General features: G+C 41.8%; 2 long non-coding RNA genes across 4 annotated transcripts in view; one reads left to right on the top strand and one right to left on the bottom strand.

The window, feature by feature from the left end:
• Positions 1–18416, bottom strand: part of LOC307019473 — a 28989-nt gene extending 10573 nt beyond the window's left edge. Inside the window, exon 1 of the long non-coding RNA XR_013802674.1 lies at positions 18184–18416. This is a non-coding gene — a long non-coding RNA (uncharacterized lncRNA). The remainder of the gene's footprint in view (positions 1–18183) is intronic.
• Positions 18417–19361: 945 nt separating this feature from the next.
• The window catches only part of LOC307019472, a 62950-nt gene continuing 60722 nt past the window's right edge, over positions 19362–21589 (top strand). For 2 of the 3 annotated variants that reach the window (XR_013802672.1, XR_013802673.1), the window contains exon 1: positions 19362–19882. This is a non-coding gene — a long non-coding RNA (uncharacterized lncRNA). The remainder of the gene's footprint in view (positions 19883–21589) is intronic. The other variant, XR_013802671.1, reaches the window with a different exon arrangement.

Raw genomic sequence — 21589 nt, 5'->3', positions numbered from 1 at the left:
AATTCCACCAATAACAATAGGTTTCCTCGCACTTCGTGCTAGGACGCCGTTGGGTCCTAGCACATCGTGCTCGGGCCCTAATAATTCCACCAATAACAATAGGTTTCCTCGCACTTCGTGCTAGGAAGCCGTTGGGTCCTAGCACATCGTGCTCGGGCCCTAATAATAATAATAATAATAATTCCACCAATAACAATAGGTTTCCTCGCACTTCGTGCTAGGACGCCGTTGGGTCCTAGCACATCGTGCTCGGGCCCTAATAATAATAATAATAATTCCACCAATAACAATAGGTTTCCTCGCACTTCCTGCTAGGACGCCGTTGGGTTCTAGCACATCGTGCTCGGGCCCTAATAATTCCACCAATAAAAATAGGTTTCCTCGCACTTCGTGCTAGGACGCCGTTGGCTCCTAGCACATCGTGCTCGGGCCCTAATAATAATAATAATTCCACCAATAACAATAGGTTTCCTCGCACTTCGTGCTAGGACGCCGTTGGGTCCTAGCACATCGTGCTCGGGCCCTAATAATTCCACCAATAACAATAGGTTTCCTCGCACTTCGTGCTAGGACGCCGTTGGGTCCTAGCACATCGTGCTCGGGCCCTAATAATAATAATAATTCCACCAATAACAATAGGTTTCCTCGCACTTCGTGCTAGGACGCCGTTGGGTCCTAGCACATCGTGCTCGGGCCCTAATAATAATAATAATAATAATTCCACCAATAACAATAGGTTTCCTCGCACTTCGTGCTAGGACGCCGTTGGGTCCTAGCACATCGTGCTCGGGCCCTAATAATAATAATAATAATTCCACCAATAACAATAGGTTTCCTCGCACTTCCTGCTAGGACGCCGTTGGGTTCTAGCACATCGTGCTCGGGCCCTAATAATTCCACCAATAAAAATAGGTTTCCTCGCACTTCGTGCTAGGACGCCGTTGGCTCCTAGCACATCGTGCTCGGGCCCTAATAATAATAATAATTCCACCAATAACAATAGGTTTCCTCGCACTTCGTGCTAGGACGCCGTTGGGTCCTAGCACATCGTGCTCGGGCCCTAATAATTCCACCAATAACAATAGGTTTCCTCGCACTTCGTGCTAGGACGCCGTTGGGTCCTAGCACATCGTGCTCGGGCCCTAATAATAATAATAATTCCACCAATAACAATAGGTTTCCTCGCACTTCGTGCTAGGACGCCGTTGGGTCCTAGCACATCGTGCTCGGGCCCTAATAATAATAATAATAATAATTCCACCAATAACAATAGGTTTCCTCGCACTTCGTGCTAGGACGCCGTTGGGTCCTAGCACATCGTGCTCGGGCCCTAATAATAATAATAATAATTCCACCAATAACAATAGGTTTCCTCGCACTTCCTGCTAGGACGCCGTTGGGTTCTAGCACATCGTGCTCGGGCCCTAATAATTCCACCAATAAAAATAGGTTTCCTCGCACTTCGTGCTAGGACGCCGTTGGGTCCTAGCACATCGTGCTCGGGCCCTAATAATTCCACCAATAACAATAGGTTTCCTCCGACTTCGTGCTAGGACGCCATTGGGTCCTAGCACATCGTGCTCGGGCCCTAATAATAATAATAATTCCACCAATAACAATAGGTTTCCTCGCACTTCGTGCTAGGACGCCGTTGGGTCGTAGCACATCGTGCTCGGTTCCCAATAATAATAATAATTCCACCAATAACAATATGTTTTGTTGAATATGTTCTTTATTCTCGCGTCCAGGAGAGAAGCTTTAAAATGAGACTAAATGAAGTCTCTGAAAAGATTCAAATGGGATACTTTAATTAAAAAAGGCGCGGTAGTGTTACAGACAGAATATTGTTCCGGCAGAAAACAGCTGTGATCTGGCTCTCCTGAGCAAGAAGAGAAGAGACCGGATCTCTCCTCCGGCGCTGTTATATATCCTCTGCTGGCTCCTCCCCGCCAGCCGGCTCGCCTCGTCTCCAATGTCCGTTATTGCATTTAAACAGAGGATAGGTTCTTTTCACATTCAATATATGCTTAACACGCCGTTTCTCCTCATATTCTCTTTCATCACTTTTCATTTAACACATTCTAAACGCTGTAATCAATACTCTAAACAATACTTCTCGGCTCGTTTGGTTTCCGGTCATTCCGGATGTTGTCACATGCTACTCTCGTCTGTAAACAATAATGTATTCAAATAAACTGTACTTTCATTTAATATTCAACATGGTAGTACCTCGACATCTATAGTTGTAGTGTTAAATCCGTAGGTTTCGGTTTGCACCACTCCATATCATTTCGCTACTCAATTCACCTCTTTAGGAAATCGTATATTAGCCACATGCTAAATGCTAACCGTAGATGAAGGATTTTCAGAATAAAAGCTTAACTGCTTGTGCACAAGAATTTCTGGTTTTTCAGTATAAAAGAGTGTTTAAACTGACGGTATGTTTAAGCTACATTATACCATCAAAACATTGATTTTAATTTCTAACAGTCCCTCCTTACACACCTAAAAGGTGTGTATAATACTGAAATCAATGAGTTCTTCATCTGAACTTCGCATAGTACATATCTCATATTACAAACATACAATCTAAATGGAATGGTTCAATAGGCTTAACTTTACAAAAATACAAAATAAATTATTTGCCTGGTTCAAACCTAAAAGTTGTCCCTTGTGTATAACTTCTAGTGTTTGCATTCAATATCATTCTTCAAAATAGCAGCAATGGCTTGGTATCAGAACATTTCTTCCTCCCTCCTTTCACAGAAACCGTTCTCATACCACGCTCAGTGTTAAGGCACTTGTTTTTACAAAGTGAAAAGAAACAAACCATTTTAGAATAGCAATGATTTATACAACATGAAATCTACCATATTAGAATAGTATAAAATAATAAAGTCAAATAAAATGGACTATCTTAGAATAGTGTAAAATTAATTGGAATAATAAAAATATTAAAAATATACTATCTTGGAATAGTATGAAGTAAATTGAAATGGATTCACTCCATTTGAATTTTGCTCACTTCTTCACATGATTTCATTCATTTAAAGAATCACATCGGCTGGACATTCATTGATCAATCTCATCTCCGAACATCCATATCATTTAAACTAACTCATCATTGTCATCCACATCTGTATACGGGGTGGGTCGTCTTGTTCTGCTAGCATTTGTAACCGTCTCCTCCTGAGAAATTTACCCTCCCTCCTATCATACCATTTAAGGTATGAAAATAATATGTTCTCTAGAGGGGGCCGTTGTGCGTTCTACTCTGGGGTACGGCATTCTAGACAGTCATTTCTGGGAGAAGATTTTGGTCAGTTACAACAGTTGTAGAGTTTCATCACTTAAAAGTTCCTACTCAGTACCTTTGGGTGGTCTGTTCTAATGCAGTGATAAAGTCCCTGAAATGGTGTGAAAACCGGTGGAATATCAATAACTCATTATACTAATTTATTTTCAATTCTGTTCTACTTAAATAGCTATGCTAACCCCTTTTACAGTGTGTGGAACCTTGGGTGCCCGAGCATGTGATAATTACTCCCTCCTTTAACAAGGACTTTAAAACAGAAGTCATTTCATTAATGGTTTGTAGTTTAATTCAGGAATTTACATTAATGGCAGATATGTTTCTCCTTTAAATAACATCTCTAAATGTCAGGTCATCTGGTGAATGGATGACCATTAGGAGCTGGTGGCGCTTGTCTTTTAAAACTCATACTCTGGTGCCGTGCGCTCCCTCTGAAGCTGCAAGTAAGATTTAAAACATCTGCAGGGTGGGTTGAGCGACCCCTTCTCCCTAAACGATGTTTGTTGTAACAAATATGCACCATCACAATGAGTGCTCCAAGGCCCTGCATGTATTACTCCCAACTACATTAGTTTTTTAAAAATTAAACTTTGCTTTCGCTCTTTGCCCAGTGTCATTTTAAAACTCTACATCTTGGACGAAAAACAAATGTTATTTCCACCTTAATCTTCCCTCTTGAGGTAATAACCATGCTACAATGGAGAAATCAATACTCTAGATTGGAATACCATCTTTGGCTTTGTACTAGCTCTACCTTTAACATTTTCCATACAAATAAAGATTTGTCTGCTTTTATAGAGTGGTTACTAAAACCATCCCTTTAAACTGTAGGTCTATACTGTAACAAATTCAATCTTACCCAAATTCACACATGAATAAAAAAACTCTTAAAGAATAATTTGTTCATATGATGAAAAGATTGAATAATATGTTCTACCCTCAGTGTGTTTTTAGGGTTATTTAATAGTTTCCTCTTTATAAATTCACCAATTGATTAATTCATGGCTAATAAATCTTTTTCTTTACGTATTTCTCGTTGGTGAATAAGTGTGTTTATGTGTAAACTCACAAACTCCCGTTTTCCTTCTCTCCCCCTCTGGTTGTCAAGCCACGACCCCCTCACATTCTGCCGGACCATGCCAACTCCTCCGTCCTGTCCTCTTCTCCGTCCACCTTCTCCTCAGTCCATCTGCTCTTGGATCCTTCCGCTGTAACTCTTTTCAGTGTCCCATCTGCTTTGCTTTTCATCTCCTCCTTTACAGTCTCTACTGGTTGCTTGGAGGGCGTATTCCGCTCTCATGTCCCACACTCTGCTCTTGTGCCCAAATCTTGTGGCTCAGCTTGGAACTTCATGTCCTGTGGGGGACCGATGAGAGTGTGCCTTTTTATGTCACCTGGTTTTGGTTCTGGATGCCTCAGGTGGAGATAGTTCTGGATGCAGCGTTGGAGTTGTTGGTTCAGCTCTGGTTCTCTGTCTGTTCTATGGAGGAGGAGGAGTCTTCCGTGGTGAGGTCTTTTGTCTGCTTGGACGATGGGGTCGTAGCGTTCTGACAGGTGGAGAGAGAGAGAGAGAGAGATCTCGGGACGCATTATCTATAGTTAATTCTAACACACTGAGGTAAAATAAATCCAACCTTTTCCACTCTATTTTCCTAATCTTACTATCTATCTTAGTTGTTAAATGTCATCTAAACACAATTCATGTCTACTAATAATTTTACCATATCCCTAAACATTGCCTTCACCCACTGTAACATGTTTATTCCAATTAACTCTTTCAGGAAACCATTTTCTTCTATACATTTAAATACCTACATGTTTCAAGTACCACATATTTCACACACTATAAAGGAACGTCTCCATATTTTCTCCATCACTTTAAATCTCACTGTTATTTAGAACCGTAGTAACTTTTGTGACTGGACATATCTGCAATGTCGCCACTATCTGCTGGGGAATCTTGTTCATAGAGTTTGTACGTACAAAGCTGTACTTGTGGCTTAGTAGCCTGTGTCTAACAATCATTTTCAATAATTGTGCTCAGGTCACCGATCGGTTGTTCATAGCTTAACAGGGGGTGTTTCTGGTACAGACTAAAACATGGATCCAGTGTATTTAGAGATTCCCCTAATCTGTAAATCCCCATCACTTACATATCCCAATCACTTAAACCCATCTCATCATTTGATACAAGAACTGCATATAAGGGGGTGAATCATCTTGATTATAACCGCCTCTTGTTTGGGACCGAGTATTTCTAACTCCTCCTCTTGTTGCTCAGCTGATCTTTTGGCTCTGGGGATAAGTGAAAGTCTCTGAAACCCAGCTGGAGTCTTGTTAGTGATGTGGGCATTCTATGAGTGAACTAATGGATCCATGTCTTACATAATATTGTACTCCCCTTCCAACCAGAAAGGTGCCAAGTGTAATGAGCACAATCAACAATGCTATTCTGACTCTTATCCCTAGGGGACCCCACAATTGGTTTGGCTTTGTTCTTGTCATCATCTCTATTTTATCCCTGGTTGTGTCCGTTACAGAATTTAAATAATGAATACAAAAATAACATAACAAATTGGACTCTTTTTACAGATGTAAAACAAAAAATAGGTTTTCACATTAATGTACAATCTATAAAAATCTATAGACAATTTGTCTTTTGAGCTGTTTCTATCTTTATCTTATTTCTATTTATTGTTTTGTTCCAGCTCTGCCAAATCAGTCCTAACTCCCAATAATGTTCTGGAAGTTGCCAGTGAAGGGTGACAATGTGTGAGGTGGTGTCAATTTGCTCCTTTTTCTTTACCTTTAAACCGGAGCGCGTGTGAAGTTTGTTACAACCTTTCACGCTTCCGTCCACCGGGGATGAGCCCACTGTCTTTTGTGAACTTTCACCCTCACCCAATCACCTGGCCGAACAGGAGTCTCTTCTGGTGTCTCGTCTGGTATCTCTGTAGTTTTCCTAGCCTGCTGTGTAGACAAAACTTGCATAATATTACTCAGAGTTCTGACATATTCATCCACTTCTATTTGTCTAATATCTAAAACTGGACCACTCCCTCCTTGGAGAAGGCCCAAGCTTCGGCATACCTCTTGTTGTTTTATGACCTATTGTTGACTACATGTTATTATTTATTAAGTACAACGTCACTGAAATCAACATATCTGTATAATCATGACACTCCCTCCTTTGAGCATAAAATGCTCAATTAATATTGCAATGATTACCCTATTATGAACAGGACATGTAAAACCCATAACGTTGCATTAAATAAATATAACTTCTCCGTGTACCCACAAGGGGTACAAAAATATCGTATGATTTATGGTTTTCTGATGGTATAAATGCATATTCACAAAAAAATCAGCAATTAGCACTTCTAATAGTTTACTTGTTTCAATAATGGCTTTTGTAATGGTATTATGCATCATCGTTGCTGCGAAAAACAATACCCCTGGTGTCGCTAATGCGTCTCAATAATTCTAGGATTAGAGGATTGGCTGACACTGCTGAACTAACATATGATAAAATAATATTTCTCCAAACTGGAGGGAAAATATGAACTATTCTCTCAGAGAGTGACCTGCATGAAGGGCTGGTGCCCCTCACTCAAATGAGATATTGCCTTACGCACAACACTATAAATCAGTAAAGTTACTCAAGAATAAATAAATAAAGACTGATTCTTGAAACTGTTGTAAAAACCCTACAACTTCTTCATCCAAGCTCTTAATCAGTATTTAATCTGCAGCTCACGCCTTAAAACAGACACTTCAGACCGATTATAAAATTGTGTTTATGAGAAAAATGTAATCTGACTCCATAAATCAAATAATTGTTTGATTAAAAACTGCACTTCTGGCTAACAATAAATGAAGTTCCCCTTTAAACACAGCCCCGGTCTTCTGACGGGGTCCATCTATGTACTGGCTGGAAAATGTTGGGCCAGTCTCCGTCGCTCCGTCACTGTTCTCCCGCTAACAGTCACTCTCTAGTTCAGCTGGGTTCTTGTTGACTTCTTCACTGGTTTGAGACAAGCGACCCTATCGGACACCTCCCTTTGTAGCCAGACTTCACCACCACAGAATCGAGTTTCTGTTTTCAGGTCTGGACAGCTTCACGTCAGGTGTATCGCCGCCCCTTGCATATTTTGGGTGGAAGCCCGTCTTCTTGACCTCACTAGTTGTGTGGACACAATAGTTTTCTGTGTGGGGGAACAACATCACTCGTAATGTATTTTCCTTCTCATAATTACAAAAATAGTCTGCTAAATGTTCTACTCTGCTACTTCTAATCTGTGGATGCTCTGTGTAAATGCAATATTCTACTCACTATCTTTTAAATAACATTCAACCTCTCCCTCCTGTGGTGACATATGTGGCTCTATGTAGCTGGATTTCCAAATACTCTAGTGCTGAAGATGCATCACCTGATGGTCTGGTCCTCTAAGCTTCCTCATTGTTGTGGTTGATACCAGGCTGTCTGCGGCATTTGGTTCATGTTTGGAAATTCTGTATGTCTTTGACATCTCTGGGTTGCTTGGTATTTCATATCATGGTAAATGAGATGTTGTCTCCATTCTTCAATGGGTATAGCGTCTAATGCCACCACATCTCCCAGGCTTGCCTGCACTGATTGGGGAAGGGCGTTAATGACCGCGTTCTTCCACAGCATTACGACAGACGGTGAAACGTCATGTCGTTCTCCAGTGGAGTCCTCCCACACTCCTTCACATCTCTTCAGGAAGGCATACATGTCTTCCCCCGGTTCTTTTCTCAGGCTGTTGAGGGCATGTAAACTCTGTGTTGTTGGGTAGATATGACGAATAGCAGCCCAATAATTCGACCTGATGTAGTTGAATGGAGTGTCATCTGGGTCATTTGTGCAATTGGCCTCGGAATCTATTGCTCTCACTTCAAGTCGTCTTTCAATCCGTCCGAGCAGGGCCCTCATGTCTCCCAAGCACAGGTGGTCCTGGGCTGTGTATCTCTTCAGATCATTCACCCACTTCTGACCTCCTTTCGTGAGTGGAGGTAGCTTTGACACTAATGCTTCCATGTCCCTGTGAGTCCATGATTTGTATCGAAATCCTCCTCTTCCAGCCGCTATCAATGGCATGGAGGTATATGCACCGGTTCTTCGTTCTTCTTGTTCTCTCCGTTGTCTATCTGCAACAATGTCATTATGGGCTTCAACTGACTTTCGTCTCTCTTCAATAATGTCATTATGGGCTTCAACTGCCTTTCGTCTCTCTTCCATTCCTCTGTTGAGTTCCTTTTTCATTATTCTGTCGAGTTCTTCCACATGTAAGCTGTTTGTCAATCCTTGGCTGGCATCTTCCAGATGGAATACCAGACTTGCAACCATAGCTTTTCTTTTTTCAGCTCTGTTCATAGCAATGTTTACTGGTCCATACCAAGAGGGTTGTCCGGCTTTGATCCATGCGTTTTCCTGTTGTAGATATTCAGCATTCTCATGTTCAACTACAGCTTTTCTATGGGCTTCCGTTGGTCCAGGTTGATCATCTGCTGGAATCAATCCTCTCGTTTGCCACTGTTCTAACAGTTTCTCCATTTGGTTCCATATCCTCTGTCTTTTACTTGAAACTGTTAAAGCATCGGATCTGATTTTTACCCTTTCCTTGATATCTGCAGTTGAGCCTGGCCCTGCGTCTAGTCTCAACTTAGTTTGTTTTGGTGACATGTTCTCTAATTATTTATGAACTTATCAAAGATGAAGCACTAAGCTTCTGACTAGCACCTTCGTTGCTGTTCGTCCGAACTTTAACTTTTTTTTTTCTTGCTCAAGGTTTTATTATTTTTATAGATTTTTTTTTTTTTTAAGTTTAAGGTAAAATATTAATAAAGTTAATTAATATATAAAAAATATGCAAAATTAAAAATATGAAATGTTAAAATAAAGTTGTACCGTGTATGGTTTTGACTTTGAAATATGAATTTGGTTCAAATTCACAATGTTATGGTGTTTCCGCTATTTGGGTAATAATTCTGTACTACCACCAGAGTGCGCTATTTTAAATTCCAGCTTAATCCACTAGGGAATAGCTGTTTCAAAACTGACTCGTTTTTAACAAGGAGAAACTTAGTTTCCTCAAAAATATCTTTAAAATAGGAATTTACACTATGGTTAAACAACACAGCACATAACCGCCAAAACACATTTGCAAAGAAGAATATTCACAAAACCGCCAATACACATTTACCAGCAGAAGTACTTCCAATAGTTCTAACTCTAACAAGAAGTATGATGTTCTTTAGAAGATGGAATGCCTAGCCTCAGTGTGTTAAAGCAAACAGAGTACTTCAATTAGCATTTCATGAAATGGTGACTGCCGTGTGGCTCACCGTGAACATGAGGTCAAGACAAGATGGCAACTGGTTTTCCAACCTTTGACCTGAAGAACAAAAGGGATTTGAGAAAACAACTGGAGTTGAAATTGGTGAGGTGATATTTTGTCTAGTAAATTCAACACACAACACTGTAGTTTAAAATAACATTTCTATTTAGTTTACAATGATAAATGGGCCTCATACCCTTACGTCATAGCCCTCTACCCATGTACGTAAATGTTTTGACTTTAAGAGCCAGTATGGTCATCTCTTCTGTTTAAACACGCTATTTATGGGACAAATAGGACGCTATCCAAACACAATCAGAAGAATATCGTCTATCTAACGCACGAATGTCGCACTTCCTGCCATAATCCACAACGCAATGTCTTGAAAAACAGAAATAGAGTAACCACTGAAAGCTTCAAACTCCTCAGGCCTTTTCCTTGAAAAAGGACTTTTTTAAAACAGCCTCACACTGTTGTTACACAAAACACTCACTCCAATAACCTTAGCTTCAAACTTTGGCTGTGTCTTTGCCTCAAGCAGTCCCGACTGCTTAATGGCCTAAAACCATTCACGTAAAACGTAAAACGCAACAAAAGACACATATAGTGATTGTCTGTTATTACATGTCGGCTAGAGGCCAAACGAATAGCATGCAGGGTTAAATAGAAAAAAAGAAATTGAACTCACCCTGCCTGTAACAAAGCAACGCCACGTGGTATGATACCAATATTTATCAATTTAGGCTTGTTTTAACTTAAATTGCACAGCTATTTTCAGGATCCGCTGGCCGCCGTCAAACACACAGAACTAACATTGTCCTTTATTAACTATTGAAGAATTCGATATAAAAAGGTTTCTCCTTACCTAGTTGATTTGAGCTCTCTGTGTGTTGAACGGATGCCAGCGGGTCCAGCAAGCAGCCTGCTGTAGTCTCTCCCGGTTTTGCGAGATCCCGGCTAGCTCGCCAATTGTTAAATATGTTCTTTATTCTCGCGTCCAGGAGAGAAGCTTTAAAATGAGACTAAATGGAGTCTCTGAAAAGATTCAAATGGGATACTTTAATTAAAAAAGGCGCGGTAGTGTTACAGACAGAATATTGTTCCGGCAGAAAACAGCTGTGATCTGGCTCTCCTGAGCAAGAAGAGAAGAGACCGGATCTCTCCTCCGGCACTGTTATATATCCTCTGCTGGCTCCTCCACGCCAGCCGGCTCGCCTCGTCTCCAATGTCCGTTATTGCATTTAAACAGAGGATAGGTTCTTTTCACATTCAATATATGCTTAACACGCCGTTTCTCCTCATATTCTCTTTCATCACTTTTCATTTAACACATTCTAAACGCTGTAATCAATACTCTAAACAATACTTCTCGGCTCGTTTGGTTTCCGGTCATTCCGGATGTTGTCACATGCTACTCTCGTCTGTAAACAATAATGTATTCAAATAAACTGTACTTTCATTTAATATTCAACATGGTAGTACCTCGACATCTATAGTTGTAGTGTTAAATCCGTAGGTTTCGGTTTGCACCACTCCATATCATTTCGCTACTCAATTCACCTCTTTAGGAAATCGTATATTAGCCACATGCTAAATGCTAACCGTAGATGAAGGATTTTCAGAATAAAAGCTTAACTGCTTGTGCACAAGAATTTCTGGTTTTTCAGTATAAAAGAGCGTTTAAACTGACGGTATGTTTAAGCTACATTATACCATCAAAACATTGATTTTAATTTTTAACAGTTTCCTCGCACTTCGTGCTAGGACGCCGTTGGGTCCTAGCACATCGTGCTCGGGCCCTAATAATAATAATAATTCCACCAATAACAATAGGTTTCCTCGCACTTCGTGCTAGGACGCCGTTGGGTCCTAGCACATCGTGCTCGGGCCCTAATAATAATAATAATAATAATTCCACCAATAACAATAGGTTTCCTTGCACTTCGTGCTAAGACGCCGTTGGGTCCTAGCACATCGTGCGTGCTCGGGCCCTAATAAGTACCCTGTATCAAGATTGATGCAAAACAAGTGAAATTTGACCTTTTTTGAGAGGTTTAGAAAAATAACGGATAATTTGGGAACCATCGGTTCCATTTGACCTTTTTCACTTTAAAAATAATTGTATTACTTTGAATTATCACTATAGGTATTCATTCCGAGGACTTCCGGATGTGCTTTGCCGTGTGAAGACGTGCGTGCGGGAGCTCCGTGTAAAAGTAGTCAATAATTTTTAACATCGACACATTTCTATCAACTGGGAGGGTTGGACGCATAACGTTTGGTTTTGGGAGCTGAGAGGTGAATTTTTGGTGCAGTTTGGGACCGAAGATGACTTCTCGTTCGGCCCGAGTGGGGCGAGAGAGACAACGCATGGCGGGCAGCAGCACCAACAGGGCCTCCTCAGCTAGCAGTGACGCAGCTAGCCCACTACGTGCTAACGCTGAAATACCTCCGTGGGCTAAGGACATGATGTCGGAGATTAAAAAAGCCAACGACGGAATAACTAAATACAGAGAAGAGACAAAGACCGAGATCACAAGGTATAAAGAAGAAATAGAAAAGGGAAGAAGAGAAATGATGGCCGAGATGCAAAAGTGGACTAAGAGTTTAGAGGAGAGCGCCGAGGCCCGGTTTGAGCTGCTGCGGGGAGAGGTGAAGCTGATTGGTGATAAAACTAGCAGTCTGGCAAACAGGATGAACGAACGGGGAAAAGAGGTGGATGCAACGTTAAATGAACAATCTGACGCTTTAACAGACATGGAGACGAGACTGAAAGAAATGGAGAAGGAGCTGCTGAAGCAGAAGGGACGAAATGAAGACCTCGAGGCACGCTCACGGCGCAATAACATCCGGGTCGTGGGGGTCAGAGAAGGAGCCGAGGCAGGCAAGAAGCCGTCAGAGTTTATGGCTGGTTTACTGGAGGAAAAGTTGGGACTAGCAGCAACACCGACGCTGGACCTAGCACACCGGGCCCTCGGAGCGAGGCGAGACGGGAATTTAGGACCACCGAGAGCCTTCGTAGTGAGGTGCCATTACTACACAGAGAAAGAGGAGATACTGAGGAAGGCGAGGGAAATGGAGAGAACACCCGAGGGTCGGAGCGGAAACATTCACATCTTCCCAGACTTCACCCAGGAGGTAAACAACAAGAGGACGGCCTTCAGAGAAGCGAGAGGCCTCCTGCGGTCCTGCACGGGGGTCAGATACGGGTTGCGATACCCGGCAACCCTGGTGATCACGCCAGAAGGAGGACAAACAAAGACCTTTGAGAACCCGAAAAACGCTGTGGATTATATCAGAAAGGAACTGAGCCCCGGGTGAAACAATGGACTGCCTTGATTCCGGCTAAGGACCAACCTCCAGTCGTTATTCAGAGCTCCGTTGTTGCTGTGGGGGGATCGGGGACCTGGCCGCCAGCATATATATGGTTTGTACCTTATGGAGCTGGCCTCCAGTAGTTATTCAGGGCTGTGTTGTTACTGTGTGTAGTTAGGAGACCTGGACTCCAGTAGTTATTCAAAGCATATTTTTATAAACCTAATTCTTTTTGGGAGCTACTGTTGCCCTCCCTCATATTACGGTTGTACGCTATTCAAGGTTTAAGGGACTATTGATCCTCGCTGCCACTGTTGCATACCTTCTATGGTATTACTGTTTATTTTTATTTCATTACTGTGCCTTATTCAGGGTCTCATTGTTCGAGCCCCCCCCTCCCTCGTTTGTTTTTCTTTTCCCATTAGGGGATTGAGTCAAAAGGGTGATGTTATGATTCTGATAATGTGAAATACACGGAGCCGCACACGGTTAGCTCGATGTGCAGGAGATGGTGGACCGGTTGGACACAGCAGTGCTCGCTGAAGAGCATTGTATTTATGATTATATATGTTATGTGTTATATGTTGATTGTATCTGTGTGGGTGATCCCCCCCCCCCCCCCCCTTCCTTCCCAGTCCCCCTCTTTTTTCTTTTGCTTTTGCTGCCAAGACTTCAAGGTGCTATCCGGATAATGGGTACCATAGGGGTGCAATGGTGACATTGGGCTACAGTCTCCTGATATGTCACCAATCATGGATCCAAGCAGAATGGACACAAAACTGATGAGCTGGAACGTGAGGGCGATCAATAAGCCAGCGAAACGGAGTAAGGTATTTTCACATTTGAGAGACCAGGGCGTAGGGATAGTTTATTTACAGGAGACACATTTGTTGAATAAGGACCACCTTAAGCTCTGTAGGGGGGGATTTACTCAGGTCTATCATTCAAACTTCAATGGTAAGAGCCGGGGAGTGGCCATCCTTATACACAGGAATGTACAATTTATAGAAACAACCACTATAAGAGATAAGCATGGCCGGTATATTATTGTGGTTGGAAAACTGTTCAACATCCCGGTGGTGTTGGCAAATTTATATGCTCCCAATTGGGATAATGTTCAATTTTTTAAGGACCTATTTTCATTATTACCTAATTTGGATACCCATAATCTGATTCTAGGAGGTGACTTAAACTGTGTCCTCGATTCAACTCTGGACCGCTCTAGCCCAACATCCAAGGTATTAAGTAATTCAGCACAATGCATTAATTCTTTTTGCGAGGTATATGGTATGTTTGATCCATGGAGATTCGTAAATCCAACCTCCAGGCAGTACTCTTTTTACTCTCCACCACATCGGACATATACTAGAATTGATTACTTCTTATTAGATAATAAACTGACCTCTATGGTAATGCATATAGAATACTCTGGTATTGTAATATCCGACCACAGCCCAGTCATATTGAGACTTCACTTTCCTGAAAACACGCCACCTCAGAGAATGTGGCGTCTTAATAACAGGCTATTGGCAGATGACGATTTTACAAAATTCATAAATTCGCAAATAGACTTTTTCTTAGAGCTTAATGATACCCCTGACATAAGTAGTGGCATTTTGTGGGAATCCTTAAAAGCGTATATACGAGGGCAAATAATTTCATTTAATGCTGGTGACAGGAAGAGAAAGATGAAACGTATTACAGAATTAACTAGGGAAATAAAAGAAGTCGACCTGGTAAACTCTACAGCTCCCTCTGAGGAGCTACATAGAAAGCGGATCTTGCTACAAACTGAATATGATGTCTTAACGAATCAACGCGAGGTGGATCTATATCTTAGGTCCAGACAGGATCTCTATGAGCATGGTGAGCGTGCGGGTAAGCTCCTGAGCCACCAGCTGAAGCAATCAGCGGCTGCTGGCATGATAGTGGAGATAGGTGATAATCAAGGTAACAAAATTATTGATCAGAAAGGTATTAACAACCAATTTAAGTCTTTTTATAAGGATCTGTATACCTCAGAAATAAATGACAACGAGCGAGTGAAGAACTTCTTTGAGAATCTAGAAATGCCATCCATAAAGAGGGCAGAAAGGGATAGATTAGAGGGACCTCTGACTACGAGGGAGATAGAGAAGGCAATTCGGAATATGAAGACGGGTAAAGCGCCGGGCCCAGATGGGTTCCCAAGTGAATTTTATAAGACATTTGCGCCTAAACTTGTACCCCTACTCTGTAAAGTATATGAAGAGGCCCTTGAAAAGAATACTTTACCTCAAACAATGTCACAGGCTATGATCTCCGTGCTCCTTAAGAAGAATAAAGATCCGCTTAAATGCGAATCGTACCGCCCAGTGAGTTTACTTGGTTGTGACTATAAGATATTGACCAAAGTACTGGCAGCTAGGATTGAGCCTGTGGCAAGTGGGATAATACATCCTGATCAGACAGGGTTCGTGGCTGGTAGACAACTCTCCAGTAATCTCCGTCGCCTTTTCAACGTGATATACACTGGGGATGACAACATTGAGCCTGAGATTGTATTATCCCTAGATGCTCACAAAGCCTTTGATAGAATAGAGTATTTTTACCTGTTCACGGCTCTCGAGAAGTTTGGATTTGGTCCTAAATTCCTTTCATGGATACAGATAATATATGCAAGCCCCCAGGCTATGGTAAGAACGAACAATGTGATATCTGAATTCTTTCCCCTGTTTCGGGGAACAAGGCAGGGGTGCCCTTTGTCACCCCTGCTCTTCGATATGGCAATTGAGCCCCTTGCAATAATGCTGAGGAGTGCTGTTGGACTTGGGGGAATACGCAGGGGGATGCAAAGCCATAAGCTTTCGCTATACGCTGATGACCTCCTCCTTTTCCTGTCAAACCCTATCATAAGCGTCCCAGTGGTTCTGGATATTATTGACGGCTTCGGGAAGGTCTCAGGGTACAAAATTAATCTAGAGAAAAGTGTCCTTTTCCCAATTAATAAGCAGGCGAGGAGACTGTCATTTCAGGCCTATCCTTTCACAACACATAAAGATAAGTTTACCTACTTAGGTATTAATGTAACAAGTAAATACAAAGATCTATTTAATCATAACTTTAAGATAACACTGGATAAGGCAAAATTAGACATGGAACGATGGTCAACTCTCCCCCTATCATTAGCAGGGAAGATCAATTCTGTTAAAATGAATATAATGCCACGGTTCCTTTATTTGTTTCAGACGATTCCGGCTTTCATTCCTAAATCATTTTTTAAGGAACTGAATAAATGTACATCCACCTTCATCTGGAATAAAACGGTCCCCCGGATAAGAAGAGAGTTCCTTGAGAGACAGAGGGAAGAGGGAGGCCTGGCTCTACCAAATTATATGCACTATTATTGGGCCGCCAATATACATAAGTTGTTGTTTTGGGTCTCGCAGCTAGACGATGGAAGTATAGTACATATGGAAAGATATGCATCTAGCCCAGTGTCCCTGCGCTCCCTGGTCTGTGCTCCTCTGCCTTTAAGCAAACACCTTTACACTAATAACCCTGTTGTACATGATTCTATTAAGATATGGATCCAGTTCAGAACACATTTTAAAAACAGAAACGCCCTCCTATCTGCTCCCGTTTATGGCAATCATTTGTTTACCCCGGCCCTTGGGGGAGCAGCGTTTAGAGAATGGCATAGAGCTGGGGTGGAATGTGTTAGAAATCTTTTTAAAGATGGGATATTTATGTCGGCTGCTCAACTGGAGAAGAAGTATGGCATTTCCTCAAAGACTAATTACCTCAGATTTTTTCAGGTTCGAGAATTTGTTAAAAAAACATTCTCTTCATCCCTCGTTCTCCCACAGAGTGGATGGATTGATGAGCTATTGGATACGAACCCGACCTTTAAAGGGGTGGTTTCCAGGATTTATGTCAATATCCAGAGGGTGGCTTCCCCATCCCTTGATCTCATAAAAAGGAAATGGGAGGAGGAATTGGAGTTGGACATATCAGAGGTGGACTGGGGTAGGGCGGTGGATCTAATACATTCTTCTTCCATATGTGTTAGACATGGATTAATACAGTTTAAAGTGTTACACAGACTTCATTTCTCAAGGGACAAACTGGCAAGAATCTACCAGGGGACTGATCCGACTTGCCCTAGATGTAAACAGGTGCCAGCTAATTTATGCCACATGTTCTGGTCTTGTCCCAGGCTGAAAGATTTTTGGACCAAAATCTTTACAGCCTTCTCATCTATTTATAATAAAAATATAGAGCCTGGCCCTCTGACAGCCATCTTTGGTGTGGCACCAGAGGAAGCAGGACTAACAACTGCTCAGAAGAAAGCAATGGCATTCTCGTTATTGTTGGCCAGGAGGTTGATTTTATTTAACTGGATAAAGACAACACCACCATCTCATAAACGATGGATAGAGGAGGTAATGACACATCTTAAATTGGAGCACCTTAGATTTACATTGCAGGGCAACACTAAGAAGTTTTATAAGGTCTGGCAGCCTTTTATCGCCCATCTTGAACGGGAGCTTTCATCTGCTTCAACATAACTGGCAGCACCCCCCCCCCCCCCACCCCCTCACCCCTCCTTTATTTTTATTATTATTATTTTTATTTTTATTTTTTTTATTTTTTTTTATTTATTTATTTTTTTTTATTTTTTTTATTTTTTTATTTTCTTCTGTCGGACATTGTTGTTTATTTATGCATTTTAACCTAAGAATGCCTGTCTTGTTATTGTTCCTTTAGTTTAGACCTGTATTTAGGTGAGTATGTGATGTGTATTTTGAGTCTTGTTATTTTGTGTTGTACTGGATGTGTGTTTGTATACAAAAATCAATAAAAACACTTTGATTATTATTATAGGTATTCATTCCATCCAAATACAACTGTTGTGAAAAAATTAAAAATTAAAAAACCATACTCTCTTATCCTCTTAGGCCCCACAATGCTAACAGTGAGCCTCTGGATTAGCCCCGAGCGAAAAATGCTAACCTATTATGCACCGGAAATCACTCCTAGCTCCCTTATTACTTATCCCAGCTGCACAACCAACACATCGTTTATGATCGTAAAGACACAGAATCTAACGGTGCCCACCTCAACACTGAAAGATACACACTTGCAACGTTATCAACAAAAACATAAATCAAAAGAAGTGGCGCTAGGTAGCTACACAATGCTAACGTGGCTTACCTTTGTCTTTGTCTTGTCTAAACTGGTCTTCAACAGTGGCGTTTTCTCCTGGAGGCCAAGGGAAGCCAGGCTTCCCCTGTTTTTTCGGATTGTAGTTATAATTTTTATAAATAAATTAAAAAACTTCGTTTAGTTTCGGAAATTCTTTGTTGTGTTTTGCTGCCGGCCCGTCTCTCCCCCATTCTCATGGAGTATTTTACAAAGATTGAAACAGCGGCCCTCTAGATGTTATGGTGAAACAGTAGATTGCACTCTCTGTTGCGAGAGGAGGCCAGCCGAAATTTGCTTCCCTTGGTGAAAAAAAAATGGAGGGATTGACCAATGAGATGAGGCTCACGTCATGCCCCTGCCAACCTGTGATTGGTCAGGGCCATGCCAAGGGAAGCCAGAGGCGGCTGGCTTCCCTTGCCTCACAATCCAATCAAATCGCATCAACTTAGTGGTGCAGTGACGCGTCCCAAAAAGCAGAAATAAGCTGCGCTCGGTTTCGCTCGACAAAATAGCAATGGGATTTCTCCATAGGATTTTGGAAAATAGCTCAAAATAAGGTCAGTGGAAAACGAACCTGTTAGATAAATGCACGTTTTGTTCAGTTGGATAATATCCACATGTCTACCCTACTTTTATAATTTTTGAATCATAAATCTAATCGATAGAAGATAGGTAGCGTCACTGCACCACTTTCACCGCTGTTAGAAAGTAGCAAGCAACTGAAGCAAGTGCAATTATGGAGGGTGGAGATTTGGAGTATTTAATCAAAAATAATTGTACTAAACTTCCGCTGCAGCAGCAACAACAAATACAATCTGATGACAGGACAATGCCCAAACTGGAGCTGTGTACAGCGAGGAACAAAGGAGCGAACCGGACGTAAAACGTTAAAGGTCTCCTGATTTAGTTTGTGAATGAATGCTTATTAGAGTTTCGGCTGGAGAGTGCGTGCGGACCTGTCGGTCAGATAACAGGCGTGTGTAAGTCCTGCATCTGTATGATACAAATGTGTGTAAAATGATACCGGGCGCTGTAATCACTCATTTGGTTACGTTATTACATTGACCACCACACCACACCCCCCCCCCCCCCCCCCCCACTCCAAAAGAAAGGACGTATTATTGGCTTCCCCTAACTTGTTCTCCACGCCACACTACTGGTCTTCAATGGCATTAAAACGATAACAACGATGATGTAGTTAATCCATAGGTTAATATCCAATGTGGCTGTGTCCCCTTTGAAATGTTCTGATAATCTATAAGCAATAAAACTGCAATTCCGTTATCTCCTGTCCGCTCTGTGCTCCGTGCGCTCTGGGTCCTGCAATTCCTGCTTCCTTACGTAGTAAACAATAAGTAAAGTCTGCTGCGTAAAGTGCTTACGCCGGCTGGCATTCTTCATACTTTACGCAGGACCATATCTCTGGAACCCATTGGTCGATTTGGGTGATTTACACCTTTTTCTTAACCAAAATATCCAATAGAATCGAGGGGCAGTTCCCAAATCCACGTAAACATTACCATAGAACTATATAATAGAGAAGCAAACAAAGCACATCTGAAAGTACAAGCCTGGACGGCAAAACTTTATACCTTTATATGATGGTGGATTATCAGTAAAAAAATCTACGTGACACAAAGACATTGGATTAACCTTGAGCTGCGTTTTTATTGCGGTGAACACAACTTTTGCTCACAAATCAAAAAAGGTAAGACGTAATTATTGTAATATTTTTTAAACCGGATGTTGTTTACTTTCTCTTTTCGGGCTAATAGCTCCGCAATTCGGGGTCCTACAGTGATGACATTACATGTGTGGAATCTGTGGAGTCTCAGCTTTAATCGGATATCTTGTTTGTGCAGTGACGATAAGTAATAAGCGCATTGCTACCGTGAGTGCTGTGCAAAAGTCCGTTAGCATTAGTTAGCATTTTTTCGCTCCATGCTAATTCAAAGGCTTGGTATTACTCTTGTGGTTTTTTTTAGCTAAAAATGGTTCATATTGTTAGTTAGCTGAGTTTCTTATCGTTAAAAGGCTATGGAACATTAATAGTTTCATAAATGTTAAGAAGCCCTGAGACATAGTCTCGTAAAAAAACGGTGGGGGGGGGGTCCACTGAGGGGACCCTCGTGCTTAAGAGGTTAAACCTCCTTATACCTTGTGTGTGTGAGAGTGATTGTGTGTGAGAATGAGACAGGAGTAAGTGTGCTCTCATTGCATTTTGTTTTTCATTTGTGCTGTTTCATGTGTCTTTGAGGTAAACAGATGTATGATCTTGACCCAGCTTGACCTCGATGTTTTGAATGGTTTGGAACTTCAAAGTCCTTTGATAATGTGTCTTTAGCAAAGAGATATACACAGCCATACATACAGTCCTTGAAGTAAATAAAAACACCTGGCTGCAAAGCCAAAGCTTCAAATATGTGTAGTTTGGCTGGATGGTCATTTCATTCCTGTGATACGCAACAAGCAGTAAGATGAAGAGGAGCTTCTCTGTGGGGCAAGAGGTCTCATGCAGCCCGTAACTTCAGCTGCAGGACTCATCCTCTGAAACAGAAACACCCTGCGAAGGAGAATCTGGTGTGGATCTGAACTGTGCTTGAAAGGAGTCAGCACAAGGATAAAACACTTTTTTGCCAAACATGAGAAGGAGAATCTGATGTGGAGTTTGCAGTGGAGTCTGATCCTTCTTCGTCCGACCCTTCCCCTGAAAGTGGAGAGGACACAGAGGATCCCATCCCGTAGCTGCGCTACATGTCTCTGCACTATCCTATCCGGAGGATCGTGTACATCATGGGTGGACATCAAAACATTTTCAAATCTGGTTTCCCTCTCACGAGGAAACGCCGCGCTACATTCCGGCAAACTGGAGGGATGTTGATGCCACAGATGTTTGAGCAAACATTGGATAGGATAGTGCAGAGGAATGTAGCGTAGCTACGGGATGGGATCCTCTGTGTCCTCTCCACTTTCAGGGGAAGGGTCAGACAAAGAACAATCAGACTCCACCACAAACATCTGATCATTTCTCTAAGCATGGCTTCACGCAGGGACGTCGGAACTATTTTCTGGGGGGGGGGTGCGGGATTTTTGCTGGGAGGGTCGGGGGGGAAACTCACACTATCAATGATTAACGAACTCGACACGTAGGCCTAATAGCCTAGGCCTATACATAACAGATATAGGCTACATAAACACACGCAGCATCTTAATTGTTACGAAAATGTATGAAACAAAATGAATTAATGAATTAATCAAGCCTTTATTAAGGAACATACTGTAGCCTAATAGGCGATAACATAGGCCTACAGCATTCAGAAAATCAACAGAATAATACAGCCTTTACGAACATAGGCCTAATGGAACATTCAGAAAAATAACGGTTTACTTTGTGCTCGTAAGGGCTTTTAAACTG

This window comes from Notothenia rossii (assembly GCF_949606895.1).
Source record: "Notothenia rossii genome assembly, chromosome: 9".
Lineage (NCBI taxonomy): Eukaryota > Metazoa > Chordata > Actinopteri > Perciformes > Nototheniidae > Notothenia > Notothenia rossii.
Note: the sequence above shows the minus strand (reverse complement) of the source record. Positions and strands in the feature narration are given on the sequence as shown.